The 17,640-nt window shown below is 33.9% G+C and overlaps 1 long non-coding RNA gene across 1 annotated transcript; it reads left to right on the forward strand.

The window, feature by feature from the left end:
• The first annotated feature begins 10,927 nt into the window (after positions 1 to 10,927).
• Positions 10,928 to 14,581, forward strand: LOC104885091 (uncharacterized). Its single transcript, XR_007275618.2, has 2 exons — positions 10,928 to 12,422; positions 14,331 to 14,581. It is a non-coding gene; the product is annotated as an uncharacterized LOC104885091 (long non-coding RNA).
• Positions 14,582 to 17,640: the final 3,059 nt, after the last annotated feature.

A 17,640-nucleotide genomic window follows, 5' to 3' on the forward strand; every position in this document is an offset into this window, starting at 1 on the left:
AACCAAGTTATAAAAGCATAGGTAGGATAAATTTATTTTCCTTCAACAAACTATGGACTCCTACATTGAAATTTTAGCAATGCTAAGAGGGAAACCAAGTTATAAAGGCATTGGGTGGGTGAGATACTTGGCCTATACAATTGGGCCTACCGCCTACATGTAACTTTAGTTGTTGACTTAGGCCTGTGTGGTTGAGCCTAAGCCCAACTTCTTCAAACTAAGTTTTGAGTCGAGCCTCGAGCCGAGCTTGGACTTTGTCTTGTCGAGCTCGAGCCGATCCCAAATATTGAAGGCTCGTTGAGCTTCTAGCTCGAGCCGAGCTTGACTTCCATTAGTTTTGAGCCAAGCCGAGCCTAAGCATGTTCGGTCTTGGTTCGGCTTGTTACCACCCCTATTAGCAGGGTCGCAACAAGCCAATAAGGCAGTGGATATAGCTCCATCAAAAGGAATGGTTTCATAAGAAGCTAGTCTCAAGAAAGGCAATATCTTTTTCTTGGTCCATTTATCATGAAAAGATTGCATGCGCAAAAACCATGCTCTTGCATCCACTCCTGAAATCCAACCTTTAAAAGGTTTGTTGGATAAAGGCTAGTGTAAATGGAAGGTTCACCTTGAAGTAAAAGGAAGCGTTCTGGGTTTAGTATCTTCTAAAATGATATGATCCAAGAATTAATAGCATTGTTCAAAAATAGGTTGATGTTGTTGGCTCTTTATTGTGAAAGGAAATCCAGGTCCAATGGCGGCCATTTTCTCCTCCAAAGGTGTATCAGGAGTATCAGTGCACTTATTCACATACCTGAATACTTGGGACTTATAGTTCCTAATGTTCACTTTGATGGCGTTGCATAATTGACGAGTTGCCTCAGATTGCATGGTAGCAACCTTTTTAGCCAGTGCCTCATGAATTTCATTTTCACCGTGAGTTCTTTGCTTAGACATGGTGAATTTAAATTTGGTAATATAATGTTTGTGAATTTGCAAAGGAATTAAATTGGTCTGAAAGATTTTAAGTTTTCTTGAAATCCTTGAAAGGATATTAATGGAGAAGACAACCAAAATTAAAACACGTACATAGTGCGTGTCATATTTTAGTTTGGATCAAAATGCAAGCACCGTGGCCTAGGAAGGTAAATGGTGGGTGATTTTAGACTCATGTTGAGATAATGAATGATATTGAGGAGAAAACTACATTATATATACGTAAGTAGGATGTGAAAGAGACTTTTTCTTTTTGGATAATATATGAAGTGAGGATGGCGAGGGGTTAAAAACTTGAATATGTGGTTGCTATTTATAGAGAAAATTTTTATGAATTTGTGGAGCTTAGTCAACCTCCATTAATGGAGGAAGTGAGGCTATGGTGTAGCTTTTGAAATTGTTGCCCCTAAAAATCTGATTTTGTAGACTGAAATTCAAATATTTACTGACAAGCTGTGAATTGTTGACAATTTGGCTCCTTTAGAGCTGCTGTGAACCAGACGAGCGAAAAGAAGGGAGGGGAAGAAGATGGTGAATCAATTTTCACTTCTTTTCCCTTTTTTTTGTTTTATTTTATCTTTTTCTTGTTGACTAAAAGACTTATGGTATATGGACTTGGACTTGGTATTTGGGTTTTGGATTGCTAAAGTGGATGGACAACATGAATGGATAACTTGTATAAAGATACCAAATGTAACGAGTTTAATTTATTTAGGAATAATGACATGAATAATAAAAAAAGTAAATGAATTATTTTAAACTTGTTAAATAAATCAAAACTAAATGAAATCATTATTTTGATAAACATAGTTATCAAATAAAATCGCATTATCATAAAAATAAATTTAAGTAGAAATGATATTAAACTTTAATAAATAATAAAATAATCTTTGAAATTCGGGGTATGACACTTCGATCTGGAGTTTAACCATTAATGGCGTGTGCAAGTGAGATTTGTCATCATTACTATTCGAAGTAATTTTGTACCCAAGGTTTAAATGATTAACAGTTTTAGTATCCCAAGAGACACAGCATGTATAACTTTAACCATATAATTTTAACATGCATTATTTGATTTGATTGCTCATTTTTGAATTTCTAATTCTTTGATTGGACTTAAATAAATAAATAATGCAAAAATAATTTAGAACAATTAAATGAGAAAATACTAAATTTTCATTTCATAATAATAAAAATTACAACCTAGAAATTTTTTTAAAAAAAAATTTTAATTTAATTTAGAATTTAAATCCTAAATTCCTAGACCTAATATAAATCATCCATAGGGGTCCTAGGCTTAAAAGCGTCTAAGTCAGCGTCGGAATCGCTGCCCTTGGTATCCCCCACAGCAGGGTCGTACTCATCGCTAGAAGTATCATGAATCCTCCTCCTTTAGGCAGGAGGTTCATCATCTTCTTCTTCTTCTTCCTTGTCATCTTCTTCATCCTCATCATCATCTCCGTCAGAATTGTATGACGAAGAGGAAGAATCCTCCAGAGAAGAAGAATTTTCTGAGGAGAAATGGTTTCCTCTCTCATCATCTTCTTCTTCTTCCTCCTCCTCCTCCACTTCTTCCTCTGAGTCCTCTGGGATTGCAGGAGGAGGGGAAGGAATACGTGGTTGAGGTTAATCAACCTCTTGGGAGTTGACCTCTGTTGTGATGCAGGATTCTGCAGAGGGTTGATGGATGTCCATTTGGAGATGGAAGTGTTTTGAGAGAGAAAGTTTGGGGAGATGAGAAGTTTTCTTTGCGGTAAGTTTTTTCAAGAGAAGGGTGTGATATTAGAATTATTACACTGTCCCCTTTTATAAGGGATTTCACTATCTTCTGAAAACCTGGTAAATCAAAACTTACGCCCCCTTTGTTCTAAAATGGGCCTTAACCAGATATACTCTTTATAATGGGCTTCTTAGTCATTACTCATTTAAATGGGTTTCTCATGACTTCAAAACCTTTATGTTTTAATTTACTTAATATCAACTTGGCCCAATAAAAGATGATCCAAACTAAAATATGACACGCACTATGTACGTGTTTTAATTTTGGTTGTCTTCTCCATTAATATCCTTTCAAGGATTTCAATAAAACTTAAAATCTTTCAGACCAATTTAATTCCTTTGCAAATTCACAAACATTACCAAATTTAAATTCACCATGTCTAAGAAAAGAACTCATCATCATCCTCTTCCGTGTCCTCATCTAAATATTTGTCCAACTCAATTTTAGCATCTCCCTCTTTCTCACACTTGTGTTTCTTATACTTGCTCTTCAAAGCCTCAATTTTTTTTATGTTTAGGAGAAAATGGTATTTGATCCTTACTTGATGATACCTCCTCCTTCAACACATCACTTGATGAAAAACCACGATACTCCTCATACATGGCATTCAAAGCCTCCCTCAAATTAGTTATCAAGGTACTTCCCATATCAACAAGATAAATTTGGGTTATCATCCACTCAACATAATCAAGTTTATAACGAGGATCAAGGACAACAGCAATAAAAATCAGCATGTAGACTTCTCCTTCGTTTTAGAAGCCATAACACACATTTCAAAATCCTCACTTGATTCTAACTCTTTCAACAATAAAGCAACATTCACCAACTCATGAAAGAATAAATTGGAAGTGACATATAGAGAGGCCGATACACGCAAGGTAAGATCATAGAAGGCTTGTAAAAATTCAGAAAATCTTTTCACATTACTCCAATCATCATAAGTAGGTGTACCCTTACCCTCCCTTTCATTCAACTCAATCACATAGTGAGGGTCTTCCTCACCATACCTCTCAAAAGCAGCTTCAAGATCAATGGCGGCACTCAACATTAAATAGGTGGAGTTCCACCTAGTAGGCACATCAAGACATAACAACTTTTTTGTGTTTATCTTTTCCTCCGAAACACATTTTTTAAACCTTAGCAACCTGGCAGGAGATTGTTTGATGAATCTCACAGCATGCTCAACACGATTAACAGACTCATTCATTGTTTTTAAACCATCAGAAACAACCAAAATGATTATATGTGCAACACAACGCATGTGAAGATACCTCCCCTTAAGAACCCCAGATTTCCAGTGATTAATTTTCCTTCTCAAGTATCCTATGGCAGTGTCATTGAAACTAGCATTGTCTACAGTTATGCAAAACACCTTTTCAAGCTCCCAATCAAGCAAACATTTCTCCACTCCTTTCCCTATTTCCTCACCCTTATGACTTGAAATGGGACAGAAATTTAGAATTCGTTTTTGCAACTCCAATTGTTATCAATAAAGTGAACAGTGAGACACATCTAATTAATTTGCTGAATCGAGGTCCATGAATCAGTAGTTAATGAAACCCTTGAATTACAATACTTTAACACATTTTTAAGCTTTCTTTTCTCAGTCAAATAAGTTTGATAACAGTCTTTGGCTACTGTGATTCTGGAAGGAACATGAAATCTAGGCTCCATAACATTACAGAAATGTCTAAACCCGACTCCCTCAACAAACTTAAAAGGCAGTTCATCAACAATCACCATGAAAGATAATGCTTTTCTAATACTAGCAGGATCATACTTTTGATAAGTTAAATTACTAGTACCATCACCTATTTTAGCACCCCTAAAAGAAAGAATATTTTGCTTTGAATCTTTAGGAGTGTTATAGGGATACTTACGACATCTATTAATGTGACCCCACAGAGCACTAGTGCCATTCTTCTTCGGATTGCACTTGTACTCCATACGACAATACTTGCAAATAGCTCGCAATCCAAGGGGTGTTTCCTTTTTCAGAAAATGCTCCCATACTTCTGAACGATCTTTCATTCTCTTCCTTTTTGTCTTGCCATCACCGTTATTTTCGGATGGAGAAACGAGCACTTCTTGCACATCATCATCCTCTTGTTCAACTTCTTGAACACTTTTTCCAGGATTACCAATGTTGGATGACATCTATTCAACAAGAACAAATAAAATTTATTGTGAAGAACAAATGAAGTGCGAAAATAAGCAAAAATAACAAAAAATTAACTAAAAAAGAACAAGATCGAGCATTTAGTGTACCTTTAACAGACGAAAGAATGAAACTATGAAAGATCGAGGAAGTGCAAAGAACTGTGAGAGATTGAGAGAGTAGAGAGGGAGATTGTTAATTTGTTATGAGACTTGAGAGAGAGGGAGTGGCGAACAGGCGAAGTGCTGAGAGGGAGTGGCGAAGGACTCTAGGGTTTTTATTTTTTAGGTTTTAACTTTTAACTTTTTAAGGTCTTTTTGGTTTTGGGCCATAAAATTGGGCCAGGTTATATAGTTAGACTATACTCGGTTAGATCGGTTCGGTGTACGGTTTGGAGTTCGGTTTTTTGACCTCCACACCAACTCCAAACCGAAAACCGAAATTTTATAAAAAATAGGTCCAAACCGCACCGAATTTTTAAAAAAACTGAACCATATTTCTTGTGCGGTTCGGTTTTCGGTTTTAAACCGTTTTAGTTTCACCCATACTCCTCTGTCCTTCCTCCTCTTATTTCATTATCTCTCTGTCTTGTTTCTCAGTTTTGGAGAAACTCAATCTTTTAAAACTCATTTCTTATTTTCTTTTTTAGTTTATTTGTGTTTTAAAGTAGTTTTATTTTGTTTACTTTTATTTTGAAACTAAAACCCATAATTTCCTAAACAAGCCTACTTAATTGTATTTTTAGTTAACTTAGTCATTGATAAACTTGATAAATGTTTCTTAATTTTCTAAAATAAAATAAAGAGTATAATAAAGTTAGTTTTGCCATGTTTAAAATAATTGTTCAAGTTAATAAAAAAAAATTAAGTTGAAGTACTTTCAGAAGAACTTAAAATGATTTCATAAATGATTTACTTTGATTTATAAACTCTCTTAAAATCCTTAAGAATTTCTTTAAGTTACTTGGATTATTTAAATCATTTATTTATATACGTATATAAAAAGGGGTTATTTAGGAAATAACTTAGATCTCGTTAATATTTATTGTAGACTCCGATTTCGTAGACGAGGAATATCAGGGGTGCTAATACGTTCGGTGAACTTAACCTTTGGGCACGCGTCACGAGGTAATCTTCGATGTCCATCTAAACATAGATCCCGTTAGCGTAAAACAAATTGATTACGTGATTATTATGTGCTTATAAAATTTATAACTATGAAGTATAATTATGGATTATCGACTTAATGCGGATTATGAATACGAATGACAAATGGACAATGACTATGGATTCTCGATTATGAACATGACTATGGACGATGTACGATATGACAAAGATGTTTATTATACCGTTATTAAAAATTGGTTAATGTCATTTAATAATGTTATGATTATTATTATATTATTATGATCATTATTATTATTATTATTATTATTATTATTATTATTATTATTATGATAATGATTATGATTATTATTGTTATTATTATTTTATTATTATTATTATGGGAATTTATGAAAATTGGTATTAATAAAGACTTGTGATATTGAAATGATTATGAAGCTGAAGTGATAAATGAACTCAAGTGATGGTTGTGTCTATGAAATGAATTATTGCAATCTCTACGAATGGATTGAGATTATGATGGATTGAATATGTTCACACTGGATTGAACAAGATGACGTAAATTGAACAAGATAACGTAAATGTGTATGCGATTTATGTGATGCCGTGAATTAAAAGATGTTAATCACGTAAAGTGAAATATCGGAGGGAAATGATGAATAATTTGCCCTGTATGAGTGGTTTAGCGGCCCCTACAGGTTCTCTGGTTACTATGCGGATTATTCAGTTACTGTCATTCTTCTATCTTGTTGTGATCCAAGTAGAAGGGGTGTGCACACTAGGGACTTTGTTATATGTTTATTCGTAGGTGGTTACAGGGGATTGACCCCGGCCTACAATGTTGAAGTAAGTGGTTACAGGGGATTGACCCCGGCTTACTGGCGTTCTCTTTCCTCTCCTTGAATAACTGGATTTGAATTAATGATGTGATTATTCAATGTATATATATATATATATATATGTGTGTGTGTGTATATGTGCTACGACTTCCAAAACTATTAATCTACTATTTTACAAAGTATTTTAAACGTAAGTATTTTACGGGATGGAGTTGGAATTACTCAGTTTTTCTGATTTTTGGGAGCGTCTCTCTTGTTTCTTTTCAATGTATTTGTGCAGGTGGGTGATCGAACGGGGGGACAAAAGGGAGATCATTTAGAGTGTCATCCACGTAGCATATGATTAGCTTCCGCTGGAACTCTGAAATATTTAATTAATTAGTAATTAATGTTTAACGAACTATTTACTTAGTTGTAATGATTAATGAATTTGAGTTTAGTTTGTTTTTAATTTAGCCTTGCATTTATTTCCAAGGAGATAAGTGCGGCGGTAGCGCCACCCGTCAAGTCGAACCCTCGTGGATTTTCTCCCCCAAACCCAAGCTTTGTCGATCAAAGAAGGGTTCGGGTCTGCGGGGGTGTTACAAGAAGATAGAGTACAAATTAGGAGTTAGTGGGAAAGTCTTGTTAACCCATGTTCACCCACTAAGGGCTAGAATTTGGGAATTAAAATGACATTATGATAATAACAAATGACGCTTAGTTATCCCTAAAAATAGGAACAACAGTTAACGAAATGTATTATAAAGACATGGCGTTATTGTTAAACTTATCTCACTCCCAAAATTCTTTACTTTCTACAAAATCCTGAACTCTTAAGAAATGGCTAACCAACAAGTTGTCACTCCCCCTAATTTCCCCGAAGAATGTTGGAGGCATATGTTCAACATAGAAATCATTAAAGAGGATTCGGAAGAATTTAAGGAAGAGGAGATTAATGTAATCCCCCACAATTTTAAAGAATTTTTATAAATATATTCAGTATTTATGTAGTTATATTTAAATCCAAATAAGTTTGGAAAATGATTTGACTATTTAAAAAGGGTTGACTATTTTGAAAGTCAAATGAAATTATTTTTCATAGCTTAATAAAATTAGAAATATTTTAATTAAGCATGTTTTAATAAAAGTTTTAAATATTAAAAGTATGTTAAAAAGGAAGTTTAATGGAATCGAAAATCCAAAAAGGGATAAAAAGGGAAAGAGTCATTTGATGACTAGAGTCTTAAATAGCCCATCTTATTAGTCATCAAGTTTCATTAATTATAATCTCTTTTCCTAAGCCCATAAAGGGAAGCCTTTATATAAATATCCTAAAAACCCAAATTATTTCACCCTACACATTATTTTCTCTCAATTCTCACGTCACTTCTCTCTCCCTCTACTCGACTTTTTTTCTCTCCCCTTCGTGCGCCATTGTTGCTCGTTCTCTCTCAAAAATTCGTTTATTCTTCTTCAAATAACGTTTCTTGTTCAACAAGAAACGTCACAAATCCCTCTCAAGAACCGAAATACCATCGCCGACCAGTCCCGTGCTGCTGTTGTGCTGTCCGGCGCCTCCTTCCCTCATTGTTGTTGGTTGTTTTCTTTCTTCCTTCCTAAGATTCCATTAAAAGACTAGTTTTTATGTTATTTTATTATTATTTATCATGTTTGCGAATTAAATTACTGTTTTATTTGTGTAAATATTTTCGGCTATCATGATTGTTAATATAATAAATTTTAGATTTATTATGTTGAGTTTATTTTTAGTTTTAATTATGAAATAAGAGTTTTTGGGTTTTTAATTTCTAAAACTAAAGTTATATATTATAAAGTATGAGATTTATTTAGTACGTAATTTTAAATACGTTTTATATGTTTTGAGGATGGTTATTAAATTTTATAAGTGCTGTAATTTTAGAAAAGAATGATTTATGGTGTTTTTAAGGATTTTTAATTGCTAGAATAGTAATACTATACTAGGAATTAAAAATAACGTAAGTTTAGTACTTAAAAACGATTTTAAAACGTGTTTTAAGGGGGTTTTAATCGTTTTAAAGCTGCTGTAATTTTTGGTTCAAGTTATTAATTTTAATTACTTTACTTTCTAGGCGGAGATTACATTGTAGGAGACTTTTAACGACTTAAAAGTGGCCTACAGGCTAGTGTATACAAGGTACGTACATTATCTACGTGTTATGTGATTTATCAGAAGTATGCTCTAAGAGTATTTTAATATTAGTATCATGTATAGGAACTTGTTTGTTCATATATGTGAATGCTAGAATTTATTTTACATGTTATGTGCCTATGTGCAACATGTGGTTTAGAAGTGATTATGTTATCAGATTATAAATGTTTTTATGGACTGTTTGATGCAAGCATGTTAAGTTAGTTTATTTATTAATTCGTGAGTGAATTAATATAAGTTAAAGTGAATCATGTATTACATGTATTCTTTGAGTATTATTTATTATCTTATAAGGACCGTGGACCTTATTTGGTAAGTTACAAGTTATACCTATATAAAGGTAAAGTTTATTGTTGGCTAGGTTCAACAAGTAAGTTAGTAAAGTATAAAAAGGAGTTAAAGGAGTCTTGATTAATAAGTTGTGATCACTTGTTAATCTGAAGATAAAAGAAATTATGTTATGACTGTTTGGTTATTAATTATGTGTTACTTGCTTGGTTGTGTCAACACAAGTAATAAAATGTAATTAATGTAAAGTGCAACCAGAATAAGTTATACACTTTAGACAGGTGCACGTCTAGAGTTGGACACTAAGGGTTGGAGTACATGGTGAGCGTGCCATGGGCTCTTCTAGGAATGGATTGATCACATCCCTCTATCAGTTCAAAGGTTCCTTGATATAGCAAGTCATTTTTGGAATATGTGGTAGCTCCCATATTTCATATTTTTAGATAAGTCAACTCGTCCAATAACTATTCCTTTTAAAGCAAGAAATAATATTTAGAGTCTAGTTCAGTATAAGTTGTCTGCAGATTATTTTATGCTTATATTGTTATTTATCCCTGCATGTTATTTTTATAGTATCATGTTTAGGATTATTTATGTCTGATATGTAGTACTCTGCTTTGCTGATTACGTGCTTGTTTGTGTGTGTGATCATGGTTTTTCCTACTGATCCTGTGATGATCCTTCTAGTGAGCAGAGTCAGTATTTCATTGACATTACAGGTTCGCAGATGCATCTCATTGGGAATCTGGAAGGGAGAGACTATTCATATACCTAGCATAGTTTAAGTTCTGTTTTCGTACGAACATCTTTATTTCAGTTTATGGTTTATTTAAGTTGGTGTGTTTAAGATTCAAACACTTGTCTTTTATTTAGTGAGTTTTAATAAAGTTGGTTTTTAGTAAATTATTTTCCGCTGCAAAATTCTGAGTAAGCCGATACGTTATTACACGGGCGATAATGCCTGGGTAATTCTCTAAGGTTTATTATAAAAGTATTTTCTAGAAAGAGAGAATTATCGGGGTGTTACAATTAGAAAATGGTAGGCCAACATCCTCAAATGCTTTGAAAAGAATTTAAAGATCCAACCAAAAGAAGTAAAGGAAAAAGGTTCAAGTGCTACAAGCATAGGAAGTGACATAGACTTCCTGACGACGAACCTATGGCCAAAACTAGGAAAAGGAGACTTACTCAAACCCCTAGTGGTTTGTAAGGCAATGGGCGAAAATATTGCAAAACAATATTTCCCTACTGACCTTGCCTTCATGTATCACAGATCAATCATCTATGAGAGCAGTCCGAGGATCTTCGTAAGGAAATACCGAGTTGTCCAATCGGATAATAACACGAGCTTCAAAAAGCTCTTACAATATAAGTGTACGTGCCTTTTGTGGCAAGAACACATTCTGGAGATGAAGTTTCCAATGCCCTTAGATGTACGTGTATTATTCAATTGTTCCATAAAAATGAATGATGAACCAAGGAAGTAACACCTAGGCTGTAATAGCCTATATTTTGAAACGTGTTTAAAATAAAGTGATTATGTTTATTACTTTAACTAAGTTTTAATAGAATAATAAGAAAAGGATTATTATTTTAAATACAATTATATCTTTGTGGGTGTATTTTATGGAAATAAATAAATTGAGTTAAAAAAAAATCATCAATTCACTTTTACGTGGCTTTAGTGGGAATTGCCACATTACACCTTTGTTGTCATTCCTCAAACATCATGACCCCAAAGAAATGGAGAGAACTCAGTGAATATGAAACCCCAAAGCCCAAAAATTTTCTCCTCAAAGCTATCTCGTATCACTTTCCTTCTGCCGGCGTTCCGTCGCCGCCATTCATGCTGGTTGCACGAATTGTCTTGTGTTCAGTTCAGCTTTTCAATTTTCTCTCTCCTTGGTGTTGATGCTGGTGGCTCGAATTACCGTCGCTGCTGCCATTTTTTCTCTCTCCACTAATTTTCTTGGTGCTAAAGTTGCTGCCGAGTTATTTCTTCAAAATCGACAATATGCAATGGGTTTTTGGAAATATATGCTAAATGAAAGTTGTATATCTCTTCGAGATATTCAATTTGGAGTCAAAAATCACTCAATTCCGACTTGTGTACTATAAGTTATGCCTCTTGCAAGTTTTTGTTATATGATGTTGTTTTCTCCCTCCTCTGCTGCGTTCTGTGATGGGTCGGTGCCGCCGCTGTTGGTGGTTGTTGTTGCAACCATTGTTTTGGTTGTTGATGTTGCTTCTTGGGATTGTTGTTTGGTGTTTTTCTCATTCTTCAGAATCTTGTTCACATAAACCATTGTTACAGGTATTAGTTCAATTTCCTCTTCTCCTATCTTTCTTCTTTTATTTATATTCAAAAATCAGATTTTTATGAGGTTTTGTAGCTATGATTTTCTTAATGGATTAAGATAAAAATGTTGGTGTTGTTTGTCAATTAGTTTGAAGAGTTGAACAGCAAAATGGTTTTGGTCTTAAATTGTTTAAAGACTTCCATTAGTAGAATATTTTTGAATCTGGGTATAGATTGCATAATCAAATTGTGAACTGGAAGCTAACTAGTATTTTTTTAAAAAGAGAAATTATTTAACATCATTATTTCTATAGATATTTATCTAATAATATGTTATTGTGTTTAAAGAAATCAGATAACAATCGAGTATTTATCATACTCACTCTTATTTTTAAGAAATGAAGTGGTTAAGTCATGGGTATCTTCTGTATCATTATTGATTTTGAAAAAAAAAAAAAGTATTTAAGTTAGTTTTGTTAGCAGAAGCTTATGATTGTAGGGCTCTCTTGGCATTCTGTAAATTGGCGAGTTAAGTTTTGAAAATAGAGTATCTTTTTCATATTGGATATAAGTTATAAGTGATACGACTTATAGTAAGTTATAGTTTCCTAGTGTTGAATAGTTGGTTGAGTTTAGTTAGTATATATAACATGAGATTGGGTTGATTATAAATTGTTGTTATTATTGTTGTGAGGTGATGGTTGGAGATTGGTTATGAATTTGGAGATATTGTACTCTTGGAAATTATTATGGAATCGAACGTTATTTGGGAGAATAAAAGAGGTACATACATGTCCTTCCATTTTCCAAATATATTATTGATATTTCGATCGATCATTATATAAGTTGATCTTGATATGTTTTCATAAGTTAAACTTATGTTGTATTAAAAATGTGATTTGAGTACTATATGGTTTGTGAAATACATGTTTATGAGTTTAAAGACAACGGCAGAACTAAATCGCATGTTAAGTTCTATTAGCTATAAGTTATGTTGTTTTGAGACTCAATAATATAAATTTGTTTGATGAACCATGTTACAAATTATGGTTGTATATAAATGATTTTATAAGTGGGAGTGTTCAGACATATTTATCAGTATATATATATATATATATAGCCCTCTCAAGTTGAGTTTATGAAATACATTCTAGGGAGTAAGTAAGTTGCCATATTTTCAAAAGTGCTTAAAAAGCTCATGAACTAGACTATGTTTTCACTAAATTAGGCGTATGAGTTCAAGTACATGTAAGTTATAAATGGAATTGACTCTAGAGAGATATCAAGTATAATCGATATATCTACTAGACAAATTATGAATCTATATTGTGTATGTAAATTATAGATAGATGCTTGTGATGCGATTCATTATGACTATAAGATGAGTCTTCAAAAGGAAGGAGTTTTCCGATATAATTTGAGGATTTTATCCTTCAGCTTCGGGGAATAAGAGTTTCTAAGTTCAATAACTAAATATCGTGTTATGTGTTTGCAAGGGGAAGAAGTTCAAATTATAATTAAATTATATTATTTAGAAGCACCTTTAGATATCCTCTTGAAGAAACTTTGGTTATACGCTGGGAATTTATAATACTATTGGAGTCAGCAATATATCATTTGGGATATTAGATTTAGTATGCATCTGTAAAGTTATAAGTAAGTTTTTTGAATGTGTTTTGGGGAGGAAGAGAACTTCAGACTAGAAGATATATCACATTACTCAGAGGTAGTCTTTGGAGAATCCTTTATGGAATTGAAGCATAGTTTCTTTAAAGTCCGTATTTGAAAGGGATTTAGCCAAAGAATTTTTATAAAAGGCTGATTTATACCAAGTTACTAGAAATTCGATTATATTATACAAGCAATTTAATTTGGGTATATTTAATACCCGAAAGTGATTCTGTTATGAGAATTTGAGATTTATGAATCTGAATTTTCGAAAATATGAAATTATGTATTCATTCTTATTCTGTTTTTATGAGGGGAAGAAGCTGCTAAAGCAGTGACGAACAACATTCGTAGAGCGAGTATTGCTCATTATGTGTTAGAGCGGGTATTGCTCTGGAGCGGGTATTGCTCCGTTATGTGGGGTCATGACCTAAAAGTCTTACAAGCAGTAAACAATGGAAGAGGGAGACGTCCCTTGTAAAAAAAGCTTAGAGAATTCGCCTGGAAGGCAACTCTATTCGTGTTCTCTTCCCCAGTGTAATATGATTTCTGAAAGAAAATAGAATATGTATTTGAATATTAGTGGTTTCGTGGAAAGTTATTTCAAACTTTAATTTCTGAAATGATGTTTTACTCACCCAAGTTATGGGATTCATGCGCCGATTATGGAAATGTTTTACCAAGAAACTTGTTAGGAATTTGAAGGAGTTAACTACGATATACATAGGGATTAAATGTTTTTGTGTATGATCCACAGAAGTGGGAGATATTTATTGACGTAAAGTATGTTAGAGTTGACTTCGGAAGATCGTATTAGTTCTATAGAAGTAACATTATAAATGGTGTTCAAATATTTGTTATATAATTCTTTGTTTATGACTTCGCTGTATCTTGATTTCAATTGTCTCGTAAGATAAACTTAAATCTGTAAATACGTTTTAAGCCACTGAAAAGATTTCTGGTTGGACAGTGTGTACTCAGTTTATCTGATTTTGTTCTTGGAACCTGTCCTGGTGGGGGCAGAGTTCATTATTAGAAATTGTGCAGGCAAGCACGCTCCAGAATGGATTGATGATCGTTAGTTATGGTAGGAGAGGTGTCCAGTTCAACCCGAGATGGAAATCAACGTTGTTGAAAAATATTCTTACAATGTATGATTTTATCTATTGAGAGATTTAATTGGTTTAGACTTTGAAGTTGTATATACTATTGTGGGCTGTCGTATCGTGGCGAAAAAGAACTGGAAGTGTATTTTTGAATTATATTTTGCTGCAGGTGATTGTGTAATCAAGGTTAATCACTGATAAATTAAAGTTTATGATTGTTAAGGGTAACTAGCGAGCAGCTCAGAAGTGCGGGCTGTTACATAGGCGATAAGGTCTTAGCATAATATTGAGGTTTTCCAACAAATTGGTAAAAAAAGCCTATTAAACTTCTCGAAAAAGGGTCCAAGTATTTAATTACTTACTAACCCTAGAAGTTATTATAAAAATGACTATTAAGAAATTAGACCAGTTATTTAAAGAAGTTGGCTTTAACAAGCATATTCATCATTTCACTTTCATCTCATAAAAAATTAAGATGGATAATGAAGCTTATGCAAACTTAGCGGCTGAATTTGATGATGATTGCTTCAACCATCGTCGTACTCTTAACATAATAAATGAAGACAAAGAAGCCTTCATAGCAACTAAGACAACACAATGGGGGGGAGAAAATAGCAAGGATATTTGGCGCTAATCCCATAGTGGAGCCAGAAGATTTGGCATTAGCAGAATCAAGAGCCACCAAAGTTGGTGCCAACATGGATATGTTGTCTACCCACATATGGCCAAAGCTAGCAGAAAGATCACACGATCAACTGCTGAAGGTCTGTAAAAACTGGGGAAAAGAGGTAATTAATACCTTAAATTTCCCAAGGCCACAAACTTTGAATTGGGCATATGCAGAGTACCTAATTCTCTCCTGTACCCAAACTTCTGTCAAAGTGGTGAGGGTAGAAGAAGGCTAAGAGGAAACTGAGGGAAGGATAGTACACTTCAAATGTGTATGTCAACTTTGGGAACTATGGCCCCAGAAAACTTCTTCTCATGGATGTATCCGGCATTAATCAATAGGAGGTATGCATGGGACAATAACTATCACATGTTGATCTTCAAAGCCAGGTTCAATTACTCCCCTGAAGATGACTACTATTTTAGGGTCACAAGGAGTACTATGTGGCGAGAATCAGAGGCTAAAGAATATCATGCCATGGTAGGACTTGTATGTGGAGAACATCTCCAAATGTTATCTATAAATGCATTTAATTAATTAAAAATATAATTTGTCTATGAATAAATGAATTGTAATATGAATATTTATGAAATTACTTCTCATAGTAATTTTCCTAAATGCGTTGATTAATCACTTGATTGTTTTAAATAATTATTTCATCAAAATGACATAAGATAATACATGTCTATCTATGCTTATGTTTCTCAATAAACTTTCCCCATGAATGAGCAGTTAAGAAAATGAGTGGGTGGAAAAAACTGAAGTCCATATATATATATATATGTGTGTGTGTGTGTGTGTGTGTGTGTGTGTGTGTGTGTGTGTGTGTGTGTATTCAATCTCCAAGAGATTTAGGATTTAAGAATTGATTACACTCACCTATCCATGTTTCGTCAATCTTTACGCCATATCCATTAAAATGTCCAAATTATCATAAGGCATTGGATATCATATCTGGAATAAGGATGAATTTATGAAGAAATAATCCATTAAATGGACTTCTTCTATTAAGAAATATTTTGGTAATAATCCTATCATACAACAGGATCCGAAACATACTAGGGGATCTAAAGCCTTTCAATTAGGGTCCAATTTAGATTTAACGCAATAATGTATATTTCCTAAACTTGAAAAAGATGATCAAGTTACTAATCTATTGGTTTGCAAATCATGGGGTAAAACCATAGTGGAAGAAATGTGGCAACCTAATATGCCCTGGAGATATCTAAGAAAAGTTTTTGTTAAAGGAAACACAAAAAGCATAAAGATTTATAGAACGGTGGATGGGTCATCTTCAAGAGATCTAATACAATACAAATGTGCATGTTAAATATGGCATAATCTCATGATCCATGATGTGGATCCTTATTGGATATTACAAAATTATCCTATAAGATTACGTCCTAAACGAACTTTCTTGATGGATTTCACAATGGCTAGAAAAAGAGGTGAGAGAATACACGAAATATTATTCTTCACAACTAAATTTAGACATCCTAGAGAAAGGTATGTTGACCACCTTAGAATAATGGAAGAAGAAACGTTCAGAATACTACTATATGATATTAACTATAACCCACTAAAGACAGCTCTTTGCTAATAATTTGTGGGCTCTGAGCACATCACCTCACAAATCAGGGGGGTAATTTGTTACTACCATTTTTGGATGATGATTAAGCATTTATTATGGTACATTGTATTAGGCCCCAACGGGTTTGATATTTATGTTAATATAGAAGCCCAATCATAATAGGGAGCCCATGAAATAAGGTCAAGAAAAGTCAAGGACCAAGTGAAGTGTTCAAGAGATGGAAGTCAAACGACAATGAAGGTGTGGGCAGTTAACAACATGATGAGGCAAGCTATGTGGCATCAGAACGTGCTTATTCCAGCGGCAGAAAGGAAGTTATGATTTGAATTAAAGATGATTCGAATCATTTCCCTCCAAAGATGCATGGGAGTTACGTATCATATTGGCGTATAACTACAAGTGAAAGGATCAAGCAGAAGACAACAAACACAACATACAACAACATGCAACTTACTTTCTAGCGTAGCCTTAGCTTAGCCTAGCCAACCCCCTTGTAGGGTTATAGTTTAGTTCTTACACTAGTAGAGAAACGTCGATTTGCGTCGGACCTGGGACCCCTATTTGCGTCGGACATGGGTCCAACGGCACAGGTCTCGACACAAATGACCTATAATTGATCTGCGTCGTATGCGAAAACGACGCAGATCGTTTAGCTATTTGCGTCGCACCTTGTATACGGTGCGACGCAGATGGCTCTCCCCAGCCCAACAAAGAAGGGAAATTTGCGTCGTACATAGCCAATGGTGCGACGCAAATCACGCATCTGCGTCGCACCATTGGCCATGTGCGACGCATAAGCTTCATTTTTTTTATAAAAAAAGTAGGATTTGCGTCGGATGGAGGGCCACATCCGACGCAAATGGCTCATTTTTCAAAAAAAAAAAAACAAAAATTCATTTCACCATTAACAACCAGATCTAAATTACAGACTTGAAAACAGAGACAAACTCACATGAACGAAAATAA

The sequence above is a fragment of the Beta vulgaris genome, chromosome 6 (genome assembly GCF_026745355.1).
Source record: "Beta vulgaris subsp. vulgaris cultivar EL10 chromosome 6, EL10.2, whole genome shotgun sequence".
NCBI classification, from domain to species: Eukaryota; Viridiplantae; Streptophyta; class Magnoliopsida; order Caryophyllales; family Amaranthaceae; genus Beta; species Beta vulgaris.